Consider the following 20,274-nt stretch of genomic DNA (forward strand, 5'->3'; position numbering starts at 1 on the left):
TTTTAAAGCAGCCTTTTTCCCATAAGTTTGCAAAAATGCTGTAGTCTTTGAAAACACATTCATTCAATCTTTAACTCCTTTCATAGTGTCAAGCCATTGAAACTTGATGTTCCTCAGAAGTTTACCTAATTTTTTTGAAAATGTGCTGTACGTGACCTCATGTCAGAAATTACCTTAATTGTGCCAGGGCCCATATTTTTTTATCATGGCCATCGGTTTTCTCAATATTCCAGGGCAGAATCTTGCCATTTTTGCTGTACTTATGACCAATATTTAAAAATGACCTCTGTATGCCAGGGTCAGATTTTTGGGGGGTTGCCACCAGCCCATATGTGTGCTTGTCCTCCTTTATGCCGGGAATTACCTCCAAATTGCTATCACCAGCATTTTGCTATGGTTTCCTTCATGCCAAGAAGTTCCTCAAGTATGCCAGCATTTTTCTACGAGTGCCCTATAGGCAATAATTGCCTCTAATGTGCCAGTACCTTTTACTATGGATGCCTATTATGCCAATAATTACTGCCTGTGCCAATATTTTGTCACAAGTCATTTTAAGAATTACCTCAAGAATGCCAGTATTATGCCATGAGTGTTTCTGTAAAACAATAATTGACTTTATTGTGCCAGGGCAAATGACAATCACAAATACAACACCACAATTCACTCATTCACATTCACTCACGCTCAAACACTAATTCAATTGTACTTGCAGTTACTCAATCGTATTCACTCATTGTCACTCACTCATACTTACTGACACTTAATCTCAAACACTCTGACGCATTACCTGTCATTGCTGTCACTAACTTACACATACTTACACATATACACAAATGCTCACATATACACTTGCTGTCTCTCACATAAACATACTCTCACTAGCAAGCACACACAACATTAATTTAAAAAAAGTTTTTAGCTTGCCTAAGCTGAAACCAAAGGTCCCATTCCAGTTGATTGAGCTTCATTTTCATTAGACTAGCAGTGAATATTAGAACATTATTCAATATTAGTATAATGAGAAATTAACAGAAAACAGAGTATGCAGCTGCCCCTGTCTTTTGGCATTGATTTTGACCTCTTTGAGGCCAGGGGTCGCGCAAAGGCAGCATCCAGGATCATAGGGGGCAGTCAAGGGGTTGTGGCTGCCACCTCTGAATGAAGTCCTAACTTTCAGGCTAAACCTTGCATAATACTGAAATGGGACAGAAACCTGCCTGGACACCAAAATAAAATTTGGCCCCATTAACAAATCAGATAGCTAAAAACACAGCCCATTGTCTGCAAATGGAAACAGTTTTGAACTTATAAAGACACACCGTATAGGTATTTTGTAAGGTATGAGAGGCTGCATGCAGTTGTGCATGCTATAGGCAGTGAGCCTTGGCAAAGCCAATAGGTCTTGCCTATGCAGCTATTGGCATTGCCATTCTGTCTCAGTTGTTTTGTACAACTTTTTGAAAAGGCTCCCTCGAGTCATTGAGCTGATAAGCTATTGGAGATGCACTGTGCACCAGAGAGAGGTACTGAGACCTGAGAGGATGGTGGCAGCATTTCACAGCAACACCTAATGAAATTCATTTTTATCTCTACTGATGACTGATAATATCCAGAAGCACACTAAGGATTCACAGCACTAACCTGCACCACCTAAGCAAAAATTAAAATAAACATTCAAACTGAACTGCATTTGCCATAATGCTAAGGGATGAACTGTGCTGGGAGGTGAATCAGTGTGCTCCCATCCCCTTCATTAAAAAAAAAACTACTAGTTGGCTTTGTCAGTTATTGTTGATTTTGGTGCTTATTATTCTCTGCCAATTTTTCCAAACAGTTCATGAGCGATTTTTAACAAAAGTGTCAAATATTACATAGGAGTAAAAATCCGTGTGGGCGAGGCAGAAAAAACTGCCTTTTCCAAGTAGCAGGCATGAATATGTTAATACGAATCGAATGTAGATTTGTCTTTCTGAGCAACGAGGTTTAATGTGAAAAGCTTCTCATCCTAGAGCAAAGTACAGAATATGCATGTGGTGTTAATATGAGGAGAGAATGAACCGTGGAGCGTAGTAATGTTAAATGGAAAGACTCGCTCTCATTAAAAGATGAATTAATAGTTTTAAAGAAAGTATTCTGAAGGCAAAGAGCTAATGGGGCTATTTCTACAATGAGAAAAAAAGAGCAAAAGCGTAATGGTGATTTTTATATTTTTAACAATAATTATGTAAAAGTAATGACCCGTACCAACTTAAGAACATAACATGAATGGAAACTCCTTTGACACTTGTGAGCTTAGAATTTCTGTCCTCAAGCCCAGTGGCAGAACTACCACGGTGCCTTGAAAAACCCGTGAATCTTTAATAGTAGATCTGACAATTTTTGACTTTGAAATTCAGATTTTACATCTCCAGGTTCATTATGTACAGTTTAGTCGCACGAGGCTGGGCTCAGATGAATCACTTCCAGGTATGAATGACCTCTGCTTTGTAATGCAGAGTATTTGCCTCTGCAGTGGTGCTCAGCCCCTATTAACATTAATCCTCTGTGACCTGGAGGAGGTACTGCTTGGTGTGGAGGCCAGCTAGCTGTAGAGCAATGGAGCGGACTCTATTCTTCGAACAGCTTCTGCAAGGTCAACAGCCTGATAAAATCAGGCAACACAGGGCTTTAAGTGGGCCGGGTCTCACTGGTGCTGAGCACCAGCAGTTTCTTAAAGGGGGGCTCCAAACGGGTCGCTATCGGGCTCTGCTCTGTGCCCTGACTCAGGCGGTCTCTTTTTTTCCGGACTGCAGTGACAGCAGACACATCGATATCCATGTACTCGCACTGCTCACTTCTCACTAGTGGAGAAGTTGCTGCATGACGTCATGCCAGGTGAGCATGTTAGCGGTAGGGAAACCCTTTAAAGAGAGTCATTTTCTCTCTGGATTTCCTTTCTCTTTTTGAAACTCAGGAACAGCAACATTGTCGTGGTGTCACAAGGGCTTTAAGTGGAAGTTTTTTCAATATTCTATATAACAGGCCATAGTTGCTGCGGATTTATCATATGCAACTAACAACCATTGACAAAGCCATTAGTCCTGACTTTTTGTAGGTATGAGGTTACTTGTATGGTATATCTGGATGCAGTGACAGAAGCAGAAAAATACAAGTCGGGCGGCACACTATGCTATGCACAGATTTGTAGCTTACATGTTTTTAAGCCACGCCCTTAAGTACATTGACCACACCCCTTTGAGAGACCCCCAGTTTTTTCATCGCACTTAAAGCCCTGAGGCAACATATAGTGTAGTGAACAGACTTTATGCACAGATGTCTAAAGTTAAACAATATGAGTTTAAGAGATAACCCTATTAAGTGTTTTTGGACCGTGCTTTTCTCTAGTTCTACAGAACCGAATAAAAAAGCATTCACCATGTGGCCGCTACCAAGTCGGGTTTTACATGTTGGTTTTTTGGCAACAACATCTCGCAGATAATTTTTCTGTGTGGTTGGTGCCATCGCATCATAACCTATAGAAACAAGCACTAGCAAAGACAAGAGATCGGACATTAGTTGACTAATGGACGCAAACGCTGTTTTTATGTATGTGTGTGTGTGTGTGCAGCAATGCTAGTATTCTTACTTACTTGAGTGCTAGCGGACCCCTAAAGCTGTCACACTAACCCTAAATTGAGATACGGCTGCCAGAAAGGCCAACATATCTTTAGAAAGTGGTGTGAGGGAGGAGCTCAATCCAGAGGGCTAGTAATCAATCTATTCAAGCAAGTATTTGCTCAGGTAACTCGTGGTAAACTAGTTAGTATTAAACACTATCTTGCCTAAACAATACTTGCCACCTGACTAGATTTGATGGCAAGTGTCTTTCTAAATTAATTAGGCCCACTAGCAAACATGTGAGGAGATTAGTAAGAGCACACTTAGCAAACAACAGGACACATTGAAGGACAGCACCCTGTTTATTTTAACACTCTAAATCATGAAATAGTGTGAAAGCATCAATATTTTCTTTAACTAATAAATACGTTTCATTATGCATTTTCATGTTATTCACTGCAGCAAAAATGCTTCCCTTGGTGGCAGAAGAACAAGGAGCTACAAGCAGGCAACACATTACGGAACATAGTTCAGTAAAAAATGAATTAAGACAATGTCATCCTTAAGTCAAATTCCGAAAAACACAAAGATGTCAAAGAAACTTGTGCAACCGTCCGACATCGATCTTTAAATGGCGTAAAACACTATATTAACCTACTTTCTCCAAAAAGAAAACGAATCTGAGTGTAAGACATAAGCTCAGTTCCTGCGAGATGTCCGGTAAAAGTTGTAATTATGCAACTGATTTTGAACATTCTTCCAATTATTTGTAGATAAACTCTGGGAGAAAAAAAGTTATGTACTGTTAGAAATGTTCTAGTGCATTTCAGTGTGTGCAGGTGATTAGTCCACTTGATCTTGAGCTCTACTCTTCATGAGTGGGGCGTCCATGACATTTTCGCCCGTTGTGCGGAATTTGTAATGACAACATAGTCATGCCTCTAGAAAGAGGATATGGGCAAACCCATATTGGACCGAACTTTATGTGAGCAATGTTCTTTGTTTACTTGCCAAACAGAATGTTTTTGCCTTAATTAGTTGCAATTTTCATTGGTATCCCATCCTTATACATATATTTCCTATATTTTCTTTCTTTTTCCTTCATTGTGTTGAACAATATTGCTATGCTCTCAGACCCATTCCATATTATGTATACCCCTTTTGTTTCGATAAATATGTCTTCTTTTCTATGGTCACTCTCTCGGTTATTCACTTGTCAACATCATTTCCTTTCACAATACTATTTGGGGTTATCACATCCTCTCAGTGCATCTTGCTACCATATGGAAATATTGCACATCCGGCGAACATGTAATGATAGTTTCAACATTGGTTTAGCTGATACTCTTGATTTTATTATCGGATTGTATGGTTCTCATTTATTGTAACACAATCCAGGTTGCTTCAATATCTGGAATCTGGTCTATGGGATTCAATTGTATTTTTTGGTCATTGAGGCACCCCCATGCTGGCCGCAAACAGCCCAGAAGGCAGGGTGCAGTGTATTTGAAATGTTGGACATGTACTTTTAACTTTTATGTGTCCAGGTAGTGAAAGACTCTTCAATTTGTTTTTCAATTCTACAAGGCCTACTTATCCCAAACTATAACATTGGGTTAACTTATTCCATCTAATAAGTGACATTTTTCAATTGGGAGTAGGTAGGAATATCGAGTTTGGAGTCTTAAGAATTGTAAGTTAAAGCCCTCTTTAATAGAAAAGTCTCATTTTAAGTCACAATTCTGAAAATGTCACTTTTAGATAGTTGGCCTTTTCTTGTCCATTTGGTGTTCGCTGCCTGTATCCTGGCTCACATGACTAGGTGTCACTGGCAGTTGGTCTTTGTGTACTGCTCCCAAACAGTGCAACAATGGGCCATATGTGTTGACAGGATGGTCCATCTCTGACTTGATGAGGGGGAGGAGTTGTCACCTACCACACTTGCACATCACAAAGGCTCTGCCTGACCCCATTCATTCACAATTGTGACCCCAGACAATCTGGGGCCTTGGCAGGGAGTCAATAAATTCCAAACACCTCTGGTGTTGGAAGCATCTGACTTCAGAGAGGGCACCTGGTATAAATATTGTACCCTTGGACGCAATTCTTCAGTACACATATGGACCTCTGGAAGTCTAAGAATAAGGGCTGCTGTGCTGCTTTGCTGCAAGAAGGACTGCCACTTTGCTGCCCTTCTGAGTATAAAGGATTGGACCTGCTTCTTGAACCCAAGAACACCAATGTGACTGCAACGGTTAGTTGACTGGCCTCCTGATCAGAGACTTCAGAACAGGCTCTAACAACCTTGTACCCAGCGCCAGAACTCAGCCCGCTGTGACTCCTGCCTTCCCAAGTGGTGCCACCCCAGTCCTGGATCCTTGGAAGTGGACCTGCAGGTGCTGTGTCAGCCCAGCTGCAGGCCCAGCAGAACTCCCAAAGAGCCTCCCAAAACTCTGCATTGAATCAACAGCACAGCGCATCACCTCACTAAACTCCGTATTGGAAATGCTGTGTGATGCATCCTCAGTTTAGGACTCCACATCACAAGCCCTGCATCTGCTTCGGAACCAGCCAGTGTGCGACACATTTTCGACTCAGAACTTGGATAGGAAACCCCCCATTGAGGGCATCCTTGATGATGATGCATGACCCGGCATCGCATCCTTGCTTTTTCCTGGAACTGTAACTGCATAATGCATCTTCACACTAGGCCCTCATATCACCTCTGCTGCATAAACCATCCACAACACGAGATCTCGCAACGCCCCACAAACAATATATAAGGTCCTCTTGTTGAGCAGGCCTGACTGGGTCCCTTGTATCGGGCCCATGCTCCATCACGGTCAGCCTGAGCTTGTGCCTTTGTCCCGGTCCGGCACAACCAGATAACCACAATTGGCGCTTTGTGGTTCTAGGTGCTATTTTCAATTAAATCTTTAAAAATAGATTACTCTATTTCTACTGATTGGACTTCTGCCGTTCTGGTGTGAAATAATTTATTAGTTTTCTCTTTTTCTAAATTTGTTTGGGATTTTTCTTGTGTTGCATTTTCACTTTATTATTGTTTGAAAAGCTGCATAACTACTTTACACATTGCCTCTTCATTAAGCCTGACTGCTTTCTGCCAAGCTACTAGAGCTTTAAGCACAGGGTCATTTGGGGTTTGCTTGTGTTTCACCCTGACAGAGATTGTAGTTTCTGCTGGAGTAGGGTTTCACCCCCCCCTCACCCCACCAGTAACCCAATTTCCAAGACTTGTTTTCTATAAAGCGACATTTTAAATACTGCATTGCAACATGGGAGGGGGATAGTCGAGAAAAGCGAATGGATTAGGGTGGTCCAGGAAGAATAAAAGTTGGACACCTTGTACTTTGTCAAGAGTATTTGGGACAAACTATGTAAATTAAGCTGATGTTTCATTGTTAGTAGATTCTAGTAAAATTTGCTGTTATTGCACATACACCCCTTGCTGCTACCTACGTTGAAACGTCTCAATCTGATTGCGTTTGGTCTAGGGAATTGTGGAAGTTGGACAGTTACGACACCTCTTCTGCAAGGATAAGCAGGCAGAAGACAGTGCCTGCATACATTTAAAGAGAAAGATGAGACCCAAAGACTGTCAAATCCAGCTGATAAATGTGCATATTAGGGGAGAATTCAAGCCAAGAACACCTGCTGTGCTTAGTTTGCAATTGTGTTTTCCGCTGCGGCACCCCAGAAATACTTATGAGAACTGAGACATACAGTGGTGGTAGTGCTGTGTTTTTTCATTCCAGGCTCTCCTGAGGTTGCTAAAATAAGATATGTGCTCTAACTTTCTAAAGATAATCTTTGTGTAACTGTTGCTGCTCTGCCTATAATCTAGATGTTTGAAACAGCCACATAGGAGGCGTGAGACAGTGGCAGTTGTATGCTACTTTGGAAGACCAATGCACATACAGCACCATCCAATTCAGTCATTAATGACAAAGTGCTGCTTCCTCTCCATTTATTATGAATCATGAATGAGCTCACATGGATTAGTAATATTTGACATGTAACAATTGTAATGAAAGAAAAAACCTAGCACGCTGCATGCAGAAAGAACTAGTTCTAAAATATTCTCATAATCCTTACTAAAGGGTGTACAGCCAATATGAACTGAGAATCCAAGAAAATAAAAATGTATATATTTGTAAGGAGAAGGATTTTTATAGATTTTAATTTCGTAATCTACGTTGACTGTAAAAAAAAAACAAGTATACAGTCTGAGTTTCTGCACTTAGTCCTATCATACCTATTGTTGCACTGACATTCGCCTTTATATGCGGGCCTCCGTTCCCACAAACATGCAACTCGTCGCAGGCACTAAATCCACACAGCACCAAAATAAATTATACACTTCTATGGCTAACTGTGGTAGCCTAGAGGCAACCAGAGTTGAGAATACTTGCAGTCCTCCTCAGCTGTACCCTGTATTACCAAATTAAATATTTTAAATATTAACCCTCACTCAGAGGCGATGTCAGCCTGATCCAATTTGCAAGGATTAGCTTTTATGAACAAAGTTTGGGATTAACCCAGGGGATACTGTATGCAGCGGAATATGGGCGACTCAACAGAAAGTATAAAATATCAAAATAAGTATAAAGGAAATAGGCACCCGGCCCTGATGACGCTGCTCCCCGCAACATGCATGGTAACAGAAATTGAAAGAACGTTCTACCATAAACCTGAAGAGATGGGATACTTCAAATATCCACCAGCAAAAATGTATTTGTCAATTGTTTAATTGTGTTATAATTAATACCATTCCTGGAGTTCTCCGTGATTACAAGATTTCATTTATTTCAGATGAATTTCACAAGTCCTTTCACTTTTTCAAGGCAGCAAATATAGGCCAAGCCTCCTGTCATTCTTCCTTAGTGTAATGCTTAATGATAGTAGATTATTCATTAAGTTCTCAGATCAAAAGACACCTGATTAACAAACAGGTATTTCAATCTGTCATGTTAGGCAACACTGTCAAAATCATTCCATAACATGGTTGTGATAAATCCAGTAATTCTTTAAATGAACACTTTAACAACCACAAACGAAATAATGTTTTCTTATAAAAATGAATGCACTCCCCACAATTCATGTTTCTCCACTAAAAACAAAATATTAGAAAATTCTCGAATGCTAGCCTTTCTAGCTAATCACTGTCCGTTATAAAAACATTCTTAAATATTCTCCAGATATTTAAAATTGTTCTTTCTAATATTTATCTTGATGCACAGTAACTTACACAGATTTCATCATTACCATTTTGCATGACGCTATCCATTAAAAATGGATAGACAAAGGACAAAGCAAATCTTTTTCACATATCTAATATGAAGGAATGATTAAAACATATCCTATTCATTAAACAGGCCACCTAACTGCCTATTCACAGTTGAAATTATGACGAGATTTTTTTCTAAAAAAAGAAAATGATAAATTCAGTATTCAAGAATGAATTAATAATACACCTAATTATAAATAAACTAATTTGGTTAAAAACTGCTATTATGATTCTCACAGACAAGAATGCAGTCTATTTCCCTTTATTTTATGTAATTTAACAAATTCCTAATGTTTGCCAAGATATCACTTACATATATACTTCCGTTCTTGTACTAAAAGGCGTACCACAATTGCCTCGTCCGAGTTAACTCTATATATGTTACTTAAAGGTTTTTTTTCTTTTAGAATCAAGAATATCAAACCTTAAGCGTTTTATAACAGCGGCATGTTACAGATACATTTCTGCAGGATAGAGTTGCAAATTTAACATGCAAAATTCACTGGTGCTTCACAGCTCCAGTTTCGTATGAAGTGTTGTTTATGCATGTGGACACACTTCAAATATACATATTTGTATGCATTCTTTTGTGGTAGCTAGAATACAAGTATGCGTTCTCAGTGGATTGTAGGAGGAGTACTAAAGAAAATAAAATGCAATCGAGGGGAACATCTCATTGTCATATTTTTAAGGATGCTCACAAATCTTAACAATACTTTTCCTATGGTTGTCTGCACTTTTAAACGTACACATAAATTACCTTGGACAGTGTGTTCTGTTAAGTGAGGGGAAATGTATTTGTTTATCTTCATTTAACTTAGATGTTTGAAAGAAAGGAATTTACATGCAAACTAATTTTCCTTTGATAAAACAAGCATTGGCAAATTCCATACAACTTGATTTTTGGAAAGTGCTTACAAAATTTGGGCCACTATGCATGTGCTGCCCTCAGCTGTGCTAGAGGAAAATCTTATAATAAGGCAACATCATGGAAAACAATAATATGGAGGGTGAGTGTATGGTCCTTTGGTTTTAAATTTACATATTGCATATACAAAGTTAAGCTGTACCTTTACAGAAGAGAGTCAAGAAAAGGTGTCAGTTTATATCTTTTTGGTAATGGTGAGCTTAACATATCCACAGCTAAATCTTACACAGCAGATACTTTTTATCAAAAGGCCAGTATTCACTGGAAATCCTGTGTGTGTACACCTCCTTACTTTGTGAGTAAAACACAGTAAACAAACATGTTGTGACAGTAAATTAAAATATATGAATGCTCTGACAAGTAGTGGAGGGTAATTTTATGATAGGCTAAGACACCCAAACATGTAATATACATTTGCTAAACAAAAAAAACATAAATTATCAATTACAATGTCATTGTATCAGAAAAGTAAGGCCCACATGCATCAAGCATTTTTGGAGTCGCAAACGGTGCGATTCCTTTAAATCGGCCGTTTGCGATTCCAAAAGTGCTGTTTGGGATGCATCATGCTATTTTAGAAATTGCAACTATTTGTCCGATTTCTAAAATTGCGATAGCATATAAGAAATCGCAATTTTGCGATTTCTGAAATGCTATGTATCATTTCAAAAAAATGTGCAATTATTCAAATTGGAAGTGCAAATTACCACGAAGTTCAACCTCGTGGTAATTTGCGAAATTGTTTAAAAATGCACAAAAATGCATTTTTTAAACTGTTGAGTTACAGACACATATGTCCTTAGGACATGTGTGTAGTAACTGATACTGAAAATTACATTTCATGGGTGCAGGGGGGGGTCATTTGGACCCCCCTCTACACCCTTGAAATGCATTGATGAATTGCGATTTCAAATTGCGAATTTGCAATTCCCATTCATTCCTATGGGCATTTTGGCCCATAGGAATGAATGGGAATTGCGAATTCGCAATTGAAAATTCGCATTTTTAATGCGATTCGGTAAAAATAGCGATTTTGACCGACTTGCAAAAAAAAAAGCGAAAATATTCATGCATAGGCTTTTGCGATTTCTAAAATGCGAATCGCTATTTTTTGCAATTTAGAAATCGCAAAAGCCGATATTGATGCATGTGGGCCTATGTACATTAAAAACCACACACAAACTCTGTTACAAGCAGCACTTCATGTCACATCTGCAGTCTAACAAGACAAGATTATTCTCTAATACCCCATCACCAAACCCCAATGGGAACCTAAATAGAGCACTATCACAACAAACAATTGAGCCCTTTGAAGCAATGCCAAACAATGGAAAATATGTGACAGTAAGTTGCTGAAAGGATGAGATTCAAAGCCCTTTCTCTAATTCCTAGTGTACTTTTTGAAGACTTGATGACACAAGCTCTTAAGGCTGCTTACAGTGTCTGTAGCCAGACCTAAACAAGGAATCCAAAGATATTTTACTAATATATCACGGTTTTTTTTAATCCTGAAATTACAGCTACAGCATAATGACTCAATTCTGCAAAAGTAATATTTGGGATTACTGAAATATGTACAGAAATGTATGAGAGTACCTTACCCAATCATGCATCAGTGAGTAAGTGAATGAGTCATTTATCAGTGCAAACCCAAAGACCAGGTCAAAAGAGATCATCAACCAAATAAAATAAGTCTGAAGAGCCATAAGAAGGGCTCTGTGAATCCGGGTCTCAAAGAAGGCGAAGGCCATCTGTCGGGCCAGTATCGAAAAGGATCGGCCATCAAGGTGAGTGCACTTAATGAGCAAGAGAGCAGCAGTGTTAAGCCTCATGACGTTACTACAAGACCAGAGCTTGATTGCAGATAAACAGATCTGTTGTGTCTTCTGAAGCTCAAACTGAAGCATAACTTCTGCTTCAGCTAGGCCTGTACTCGGGTCTCCAGTCTCCTAGAAATTAAGAACTTTGCTATTTGTGCCCAGTATTTCTGGCAGGCGGTGCCATTTCACATCATGTAGTACTAAATGGTAGATTTGCTGCTCCTCCATATTGGGGAGCCAATCAATAAAATTAATCTCCAATCAGCCTAACTAACTTACTTCTAAAAGGAGTCCTCTACTCTATTACTCTTGAAGTTTGACAGTAAAGTGTATACTCTTGCAAGGTTTCACAGGTGGTATTGGAATTTGCCAGATGTGAAACCATTTTACTCCGGAGTATATTCTCCTAACACAGAAGGCAAACTTAAATCACCACTTGGTGATGCCACAAAACGTTAAAAGTGATGGCTATAAAATCAAGACACGTTTGCCCTGAACGTGGCTGCAAAAAACTTAAAGAGCTCTAAAAGGTGTTCTAAACTTAAAAATAAATGTCTGAAGCTTGAATGTTTGCATGCACCACATATCACTTAAAGAGCGGCCCCGAGGCAGTCCACCCTCTAGAGGGGCTATGACCGAAACCATGGGGTGGACTTGTCAGATGAAAAGAAATCCTCGTGAAAGTGCACCCGGGCCCTTCCATCACTGAGCCAAACAGACAAAAACAGAAAGACACACATAGGTTTGGAGAAGTGTTCTTATTTTTGCTAATACCTTATACTGAATAATTATTGTAGTACTATCATAGTAATTTTTACCCCATGCGCTTTATAATTTTTATAGTTCTTAAGACTACAAGCACTAAAGCCAGACACACTGATCAGGGTTAAAATATGTTTTAATAACCCTCCTTAAAGCCAATAGTTTGTCATGTATTCCAGAAGGTCATAAGGCGCATGAAGGAAGCTTCTCCTCGCAAAGGGCATCTTTTAACCTGAATTTTCAAGGTTTGAAACAATAGCGTGAAGCAAAAGTTGAAGGAAAAGTCTGATGGAGGTTTCTCCTCTCTCCTGGGACTGAGCCTTATTACATCAGTCATTCAGGTGAGAAAATAGCTTCGCGCTTCCTGGCATGGACTGCCACCATTTCTGTTCACGTTGTTATTTCTGATATAATCTCAAAGAAAAGAACATTTTGCTCTGATGAAAATGGAAAGGCAGTTAAAAAACATAAGCAGTACTTTCACCCTGATTGTGCATTTGGTTCAAGTAAGTACATGGTGCACCTGCTCATGAAAGATCTGGGTAGGCCCTGGAGCCTTTTACCTTTTTGAATATTTCCATCTTAAACTAGCAGATCCCTCAACCATGAAAAGCACTTTGAAGGTGGTTAAAGTAAGAAAGAACAGAATGCATTGCAGGTCGGTGCATTATTCAGCGTTGTTGATAATCTCTGGAATGGCGGATATTCTGTCACTTTGGTGCATAGTAAATTATCAGCCCCTAATAGTGCCTTGATTTAAATAGTGAACATTGGTGTTTTATTTAGCAACCTTGGATTTAGGATTCTCAGGTGTCTGGGGAACAAGCAGTCAGAATTTCAACTCTACATAAATGTGCAAGAACAATGCAAAGTGATGAAAACTGGTTGTTTGTGGGCAGCCAGCCATTTTTTAAATGTTTTGCTCAGATGCCCGCACCTGACTCTATTGAATGTTAGGGGCAACGAATACCAACTCTGCATAGTCCTGATTCGTTCTCATTACTCTTTAATCCACAACCAGACATTCCCTGCCACTTTATCTCACTGTTTCATGTTCTTTTTCATCCCTGCTTTGTTTACGGTATCTTTATTCTTCTTTTCCCAATTTGTGTTTTTCTCACTCTTGTACTGAGTCAGTCTGATAAGAAAAAAATAAATGTTTAGACACAAAAAGTAGTGCGGGTGGGCCCCACCTGCTACCATTGGACCAAATGAACCACTGGTTTAGGAGGGAGGCAAAGTGAATTTGATTTAGAGTTCAGAAGGGAAACAGATGGAGCCTAACATAATGAGACAATTAAAAGTATAAAATAGTGATTATATCATTGAACTAAAGTATTGTCAGCAAATAAATTGCCAGGCTCAGATATCAGGAGTTAACACATTATTTGAAATAACATTGTAGGATAACAATTAAGTTAGGTTCATGGCTAGGTCTGAGGTAAGGTTCACCACCGGGTTAGGGCTAGTATTTTGTTCATAGCTAAGGTTAGTTCTATGGTTCGAAGTTAGGTGGCGGTTTGGGGTATGTTAGGGTTGGGTGTGTAGTATAAAGCATCCACACACGCAGAGATAGGTTATTAACAACAACTGTGAGTAGTACCATAAGGCCATTTAATTTGTATTCTGTGTTGGATGAAACGATGACAATTTTTTATCCGTAAATGACAACATTTTCAAAACAACTAATAGAACGTAAAAAACTTGCTGTCTATGGCCAGGTGTGTGGCCCAGAGGACAACATCTGCACTGAATGCTGTGGTGAGGTGTCACCTGGCCCGCAGTGGTCATTCGGCTTTTTTTTATTTCATATCTAATTCTATTATCTGGATGCTGCACACAACGTGGCTGAATTCCCGCATCACCATTAAAAAAACGAAGACGGCTGCTAGTGTGTGTTGATGAGGAAGGTTGTCTGCAGAGGGAGGCCACTAGCACGCATGGGTGGCCACAGTGCACGTCCGTGAAATTTTGGAAATCTTTCCTGGCAGGATGCAATCGATATTTATCATATGCCAGAGCCCCTGACAGATGTGTTACATGGAAGCTTCACCCCATTTTTCTCTGTCCCAATGTTTGTCTGCCATGTGAAACTACACAATGATGTTAAAACCGAGCATCAATGAAAACCTGATTTGGCATTTTATGTTTTTTTTGTCAAGGTAAATCAAATTGCCTGTAAAAGGACATGTATTTGGTCCTAGTCGTATTTAGAAATTATGTCAATGCCTTCCACCGTGATTTGTGTAGAAGTGTAGATTAACATCCCCAGGTACCCGAAAGTTGCAAGATACTTGCGTTGAAAATGATTTAAGAAAAGTTCAATATAAAGGAAATAAAACACCAGAACGCATGTGGGAAAAAAATACAAAAACATATAAAGCACTTGTTGAGAGTAGCTACAATTATGTAATAAGTAGAATATACACAATGCTTGGGTGGAGTGTTAAAATGATTGTGAACTGTGATAAAGCCTGCAGGTCTTGCGACAGAATGGGAGTTGGTGAGTGATTGTATCATGATAGGATGTAGAAAAATGGCAATTAGAAGGTCCAAATACAAAGAAACAAAGGATCCTACCAGTTCCAGGAAGCACCACTTCACCTAATGCTCTCAGCTGGTCATTAGCAACTGACTGTTCTATATTTGTTTATTTTATGTTAATTATATATCTCACAGGAGATTCTAGGGACTGAAAAATGCCTTTCTTTCTAACCTAGGGGCCTGTAATAGGCTATTATTAAAAAGCTATGCTTTAAATTTCTCACAGATATGGAACAAGTTATTCTTGGAGGGGATGTGTATGGGTATTTGTTTTTGGGGGGAATGTGCATGCCTATTTTATTGTTGGAGGGGGTTTGTACGGGTATTTGTTTTTGGAGGGGAGGTGTATGCGCATGTCAGTTTGACAAGTTGGCTCATGACGGCCAAACAGACATAAGCACCGACAACTCCCCAACCCGAGCTGCATTGCCCGGTGGAGAGAACAGCAGGTGCAGGCTTCCAGTCCCCTTTGGAGCGGAAAACAAGCCCGCTCAGGTCAATCCCCGCGCTTCTCGAGAAGTGCTGGGATTGGCCGTAGGGAAGTCAGGGAGCCTGTGCTCATGGGGACTGCAGGTCCTTCCTGGAGCATAGGATCATAGAGGCGGCGGCCGCCAGTGGGAAGGTAAGCATACTTTTATTTATTTATTTACTGCCACCCCCCACCACCACCCCCCCAGACACACACACACTTTGTGTTGGCAGCAGCGCCACTGGTGTTCACGTGAAAAAAAATGGATTGAGACTGAGACCTGCAGATTCCCAAATAGGCACATCTCTGAGTTGTACAACGACCTTACGTGCACTTACACTAGGGATCCACAAAGTACATCAGTGCCTTGCTGTGGTAAGGAGATCTTTCAATGGGCTTGCATTTTGCCCCTGTGGAGTTGGTGTCCTTCCATGTTCTGCTGTGAAGTTGTATCTCAGCCATGCCACAGAGAGATGAAGTTTCAGAGTCCTGACCTTGGGGCACAGGATGTGACAGCCGCTTTCACAACAGCTATTAGTGCCAGGGAGCGAGGCCGTGTGAATCCAGAAATGAGGCCAAGCATGATTGCGAGATAGGGACAGGCTGAGGCAGATCTTGGAGCACCACAGCCAGACTCCATTTTATGCTCAGTATATTTTGCATTGTAAGTCTCCATATATACAGCCTGCCCCTGACGAGGCACTGAAGCACTTTATACCATGACCCACACTACTCCGGGAACCTGAGGCTAGTGCTTAATCCTGTGGTTATTGTGGCTTGTCTGGGGCTCCCAAGAAACCCTTTCCAGTTTCTATGTGGCGGATAAAAAGAATAGAAGTTAAGCATCATCATGGGGCGGAAGAGTGCACGAGTTCATGCAGATGGTTTGTGGGATTAATTCGTGAAAGAGGAGATTAGGTATTGTTAGGTTTCAGGTGTGACTTTCAAAGTAGAAAGGGTGTTTTGAAATTTACGAAATGAAATGATGGCAGTAAAGTAGGCTGTACTAAGAGAGGAGTCTTGCAGGGGATGGAAAGTAAGGAGAGGGTCATTGGAAAGACATGTTTTTGAGAATACAGAGCAGGCTTTTGGAGGTAGCATCCCATCTGAGGGTGCACACATGTAGAATGAAACAACATTGTTTGCATGTTAGATCATGCTATATTAGATACTTTAATATGCACTAGGTTAAGAGAACAGTCTATCCACTCCTAGGTTACTGTAAGCACACTGCTTCAGCAAGAACAGCTAATCAGCCCAGAGGAAGGAAGCATTAAATATTCGCTGTGCGCAAATACTGGGAAATATCACAAGCTTTGGGCTGCTCTTGAGGGAAACAGTAACCTTATGGTCATAGCAATGTGAGAAAATATATGGGTAAATAATGCAAACATTGAGGAGATTCCCCAATGCTGGAACAAATGTCTCCTGGTCTTCGCCCTTAACTCGTTCGCGGCTGCCGTCGGCCGTTGCGCGAGTTACCTCCCTAGTGCTGCACACGTCCAACGACCGACGCAGCCGCACCCGTTTCTTCGAACGTTCAGCACTGGCGCTGAACGTTCGAAGCAGCAAACGGGTTAAAGTTTGACTAACAGTGTAAATCAGGAGAGCACGGTTTAGCATGGCCACAATGGGGGTAAAGACAGCTTCCCCAGACAGTGGAAGTGTATTGATTCGTTCTTCCTGAGCACCGCCATAGTTACGTTGAAGAGATCTGTTAGGAAAGTTCCAATCCCAGGGAGTTATATCAGTGGGTTAAAAGGCCTACTGCAGAGAACCGTGCTGAACAAGTCTGTCATGGGTACCAGCTCTATAGAGAGAGCTTTGTCCCAGTAACAACTGTCAGCGTGACCTCTAAAATGTCTATGTAACCTTGGTTTAATAAGGAAAGTTTACAAAAGTAAAGTTTCTTCATTTGGAGGTGGATAGCAGCGCTGTGTGTCTGCGGTGAGTGTCCAGCACCAGACAGGGGTAGTAGCCACTAAGGTGCAGGCTCCTGAGGTGCAGGGTAGCTCGGTCCCTATGAGAGCACCAGCCTCCCCGGACTTGTTTGGCATGTGATGGCCGTCACCTGTGAGTAGTGCTCGACTGCCTGAAGTCCTCAGGTCGACCAGGCTGCACCAGATACTTCCAAGTTCTCGCACTGAGCTCTTCTTTCACAATTATATAGGCATCTACTACCCTCAAAGGAGGGGGAGCAGGATAGGGGTACAGCACCTGTACGGTGGCCGCACAAGACGCACAACTCACTAAAGCCAAACCAACCAGAACTAGGAGGTACAGTTTCCACCCAGAGGTCGTCAGTGCAGGCCCGGCTCCAGGAATTTTTAATTGGGTGGGCCAAGGACGCATTTGGGTGGGCCACTGCGGGCTTGATTTGTCGCATATATGTCTAGGCAGGCCTTCTTCAGGGCCCTCCTTTACCTCTTCTCAGTCTTACAAGGCCCAGTAAAACTCACTCTTTTCCAAATCTCTTTTTAATGTTATCACTCACAAAAAGTGTTTTTTCTATGTAATGATCCTTTGATGGGAAGAGGAGGTTTCTGAGGTGGGAGTATCAGGCAAGTGACACTTCTCGGGCTCCCTCTGTGTGAGCCTTCAGGGAGAATCCCTCTTCATCACTACCTCCACCTGACCACGGACTCTTCAACGCACTCCCTTACAAGCTTGATTAGCCACTATTCCTCTCCAGTGCACCTTATCTCACAGATGACCTTGGGCCCCGTCCCATGTCAGGCACCATCTCCCGGTAAAAACATTAGTAAAATCACCTTCATACTTAAAACATTGATAGAGCAATAAATATAATTAGCACGCACTTTAAAGTATGTTCCACAGTGGCCCTTATGGCCCGACTGTTAATTAAATAAACAAAAACAGAAAGGCCATGACAAGGCCGGCTTCAGGGCTGATGCAAAAGTGTTTTTTGGCGCTGCACCAAAAACCTCTTTCTCCATAAATATCTTTACTACCACCTTCCAACAGTGTACCTCATCCATCCATGCCCCCCCCCCCCTATTGACCTCTTCCTCGGATTCCCTCACTGCCACACGCCACAAGTGCCCCTCATCTCCCCATAGCCCCTCCCCATTATGACCTCCTCCTCGGATTCCCTCACTGCCACCCTCCCCCAGTGCCCTTCGTCTCTCTGTAGCCCCTCCCCCTCATGACCTCCTCATCAGACTCCCTCAATACCACCATCCACCGGTGCCCCTCATCTCTCCCTAGCTCCCCCTCCACCCCATGACCTCCTCTTCGGATTCCCTCACTGCCACCGTCCACCAGCGCCCCTCATCTCTCTGTAGCCCATCCCCCTCATGACCTCCTCCTTAGACTCCCTCACTACCACCCTCTACCAGTGCCCCTCATCTCTCCCTAGCTTCCCCCTCCACCCCATGATCTCTTCCTCGGATTCCCTCACTGTCATCCTCCAACAGTGCCCCTCATCGCTCCATAGCCCCTCCCACTACCTCCTCCTCGGATTCCCTCACTGGCACCCTCCACCAGCGCCCCTCATGTTTACGTATCCCCTCTCTCATATGCATTTAACTTGTTGTATAACGCTGCTCATATCAATGTAGTGTGTGTCAGTACTTAACACCACGCACACACTTACAGAGACAATGAATCATGCAAGTATGTAAATCAGTCTACAGGGAATGTCACATAAGCCAATGAGGATTACAAGGTGTAGGAATCATATGTCATCCATTCTGGTGGGTAGTATATTTTAAGAGGGTTTGGTATGGGGAAACACAACCTTAGGATTTAAAGAGTATTCCATGGGGGTCAGCTTTACTGATAAAAATGTATATCTGCCCAAAGATACTCATTTTAGCAGCATTAGAATAATGAAAAGACTAGGGAAGTTCTAACTATATCACAAAGTAAAAAAAGCGAAGTTCTAATTATACCATTCATGTTTGTTTGCAGCTCTTTGGTGGCAGTTCATTGTTCACTGCCTTTTGTTAGGATTGTAACTTCTGAAGTAACACAAGGATCTCTGTGACAAAGGCAGTAACCCACTGAGCTATCCACATAAAATACAGTGCGTCTGCATTTAAAAAATACTAACAGACAAACGATTGCTCTAAAGCAGGATCATTAATCACCAACTTTATCTGGGCATTGCCATTTTGTATTGTTTTATTGTTGACCAGCATCGGCTATGATGAAATGATAAAAACTGTTTAAATGAAGCACATACGAAGTATGTGTCCTGCTGGGCCTGTGCAGATTTTAAAAAGATTTTTTTTTGTAACACATTCTCTTACCTACTCCATTAGTCATACTTTGTGTCACAGCCTTATGTGTTAAGCAGCTGCAGGGGTCAGGGGGTGACTAGGAATAAACAGACCACTTTTCCCCTGCGCTGCATAGAAAAAGAAAATCAACGCAGCAGGACAGTAGGCAAAGGTTACCAAAGGTTACCGTTGTCAAAGAAAGGATTTGTCCCCTTTCACCATGCAGCATGAAGGGGTGAAAAAAGTAAACAAAGCCTAGTTAACATGTTAATGGTCTTTTAAAGACCTGTTAAGTACTTTGGTGCGGCTGCTATAATCTTAAACTGCCTGTGTGCGCCCGGGAAGCTGTCTCCCCGGGCTGACACACACGACCTGTGCGTTGCACGCCTGCCTTCAAGCCCTCACTGCGAGGGCCAAGGCTCCTGTTTGGGTGGGCCAGGCTCATCTTTGGGTGGGCCGGGCCCACCCGGCCCACCCGCTAGAACCGGGCCTGCGTCAGTGCATGTCCGACCTGAAGGACACTTTTATCCTCCAAAAAGCTATATGCCAGCTGACCTGTCTACGTACTAGTAGTCCATGGCCAAGGGTGTTGGTTGGATACA

General features: G+C 41.5%; 1 protein-coding gene across 4 annotated transcripts in view; it reads left to right on the forward strand.

The window, feature by feature from the left end:
* Positions 1–20,274, forward strand: part of MAST4 (microtubule associated serine/threonine kinase family member 4) — a 1,958,993-nt gene that overhangs the window by 1,336,118 nt on the left and 602,601 nt on the right. The window lies entirely within an intron of this gene.

This window comes from Lissotriton helveticus, chromosome 2_1, assembly GCF_964261635.1.
Source record: "Lissotriton helveticus chromosome 2_1, aLisHel1.1, whole genome shotgun sequence".
NCBI classification, from domain to species: Eukaryota; Metazoa; Chordata; class Amphibia; order Caudata; family Salamandridae; genus Lissotriton; species Lissotriton helveticus.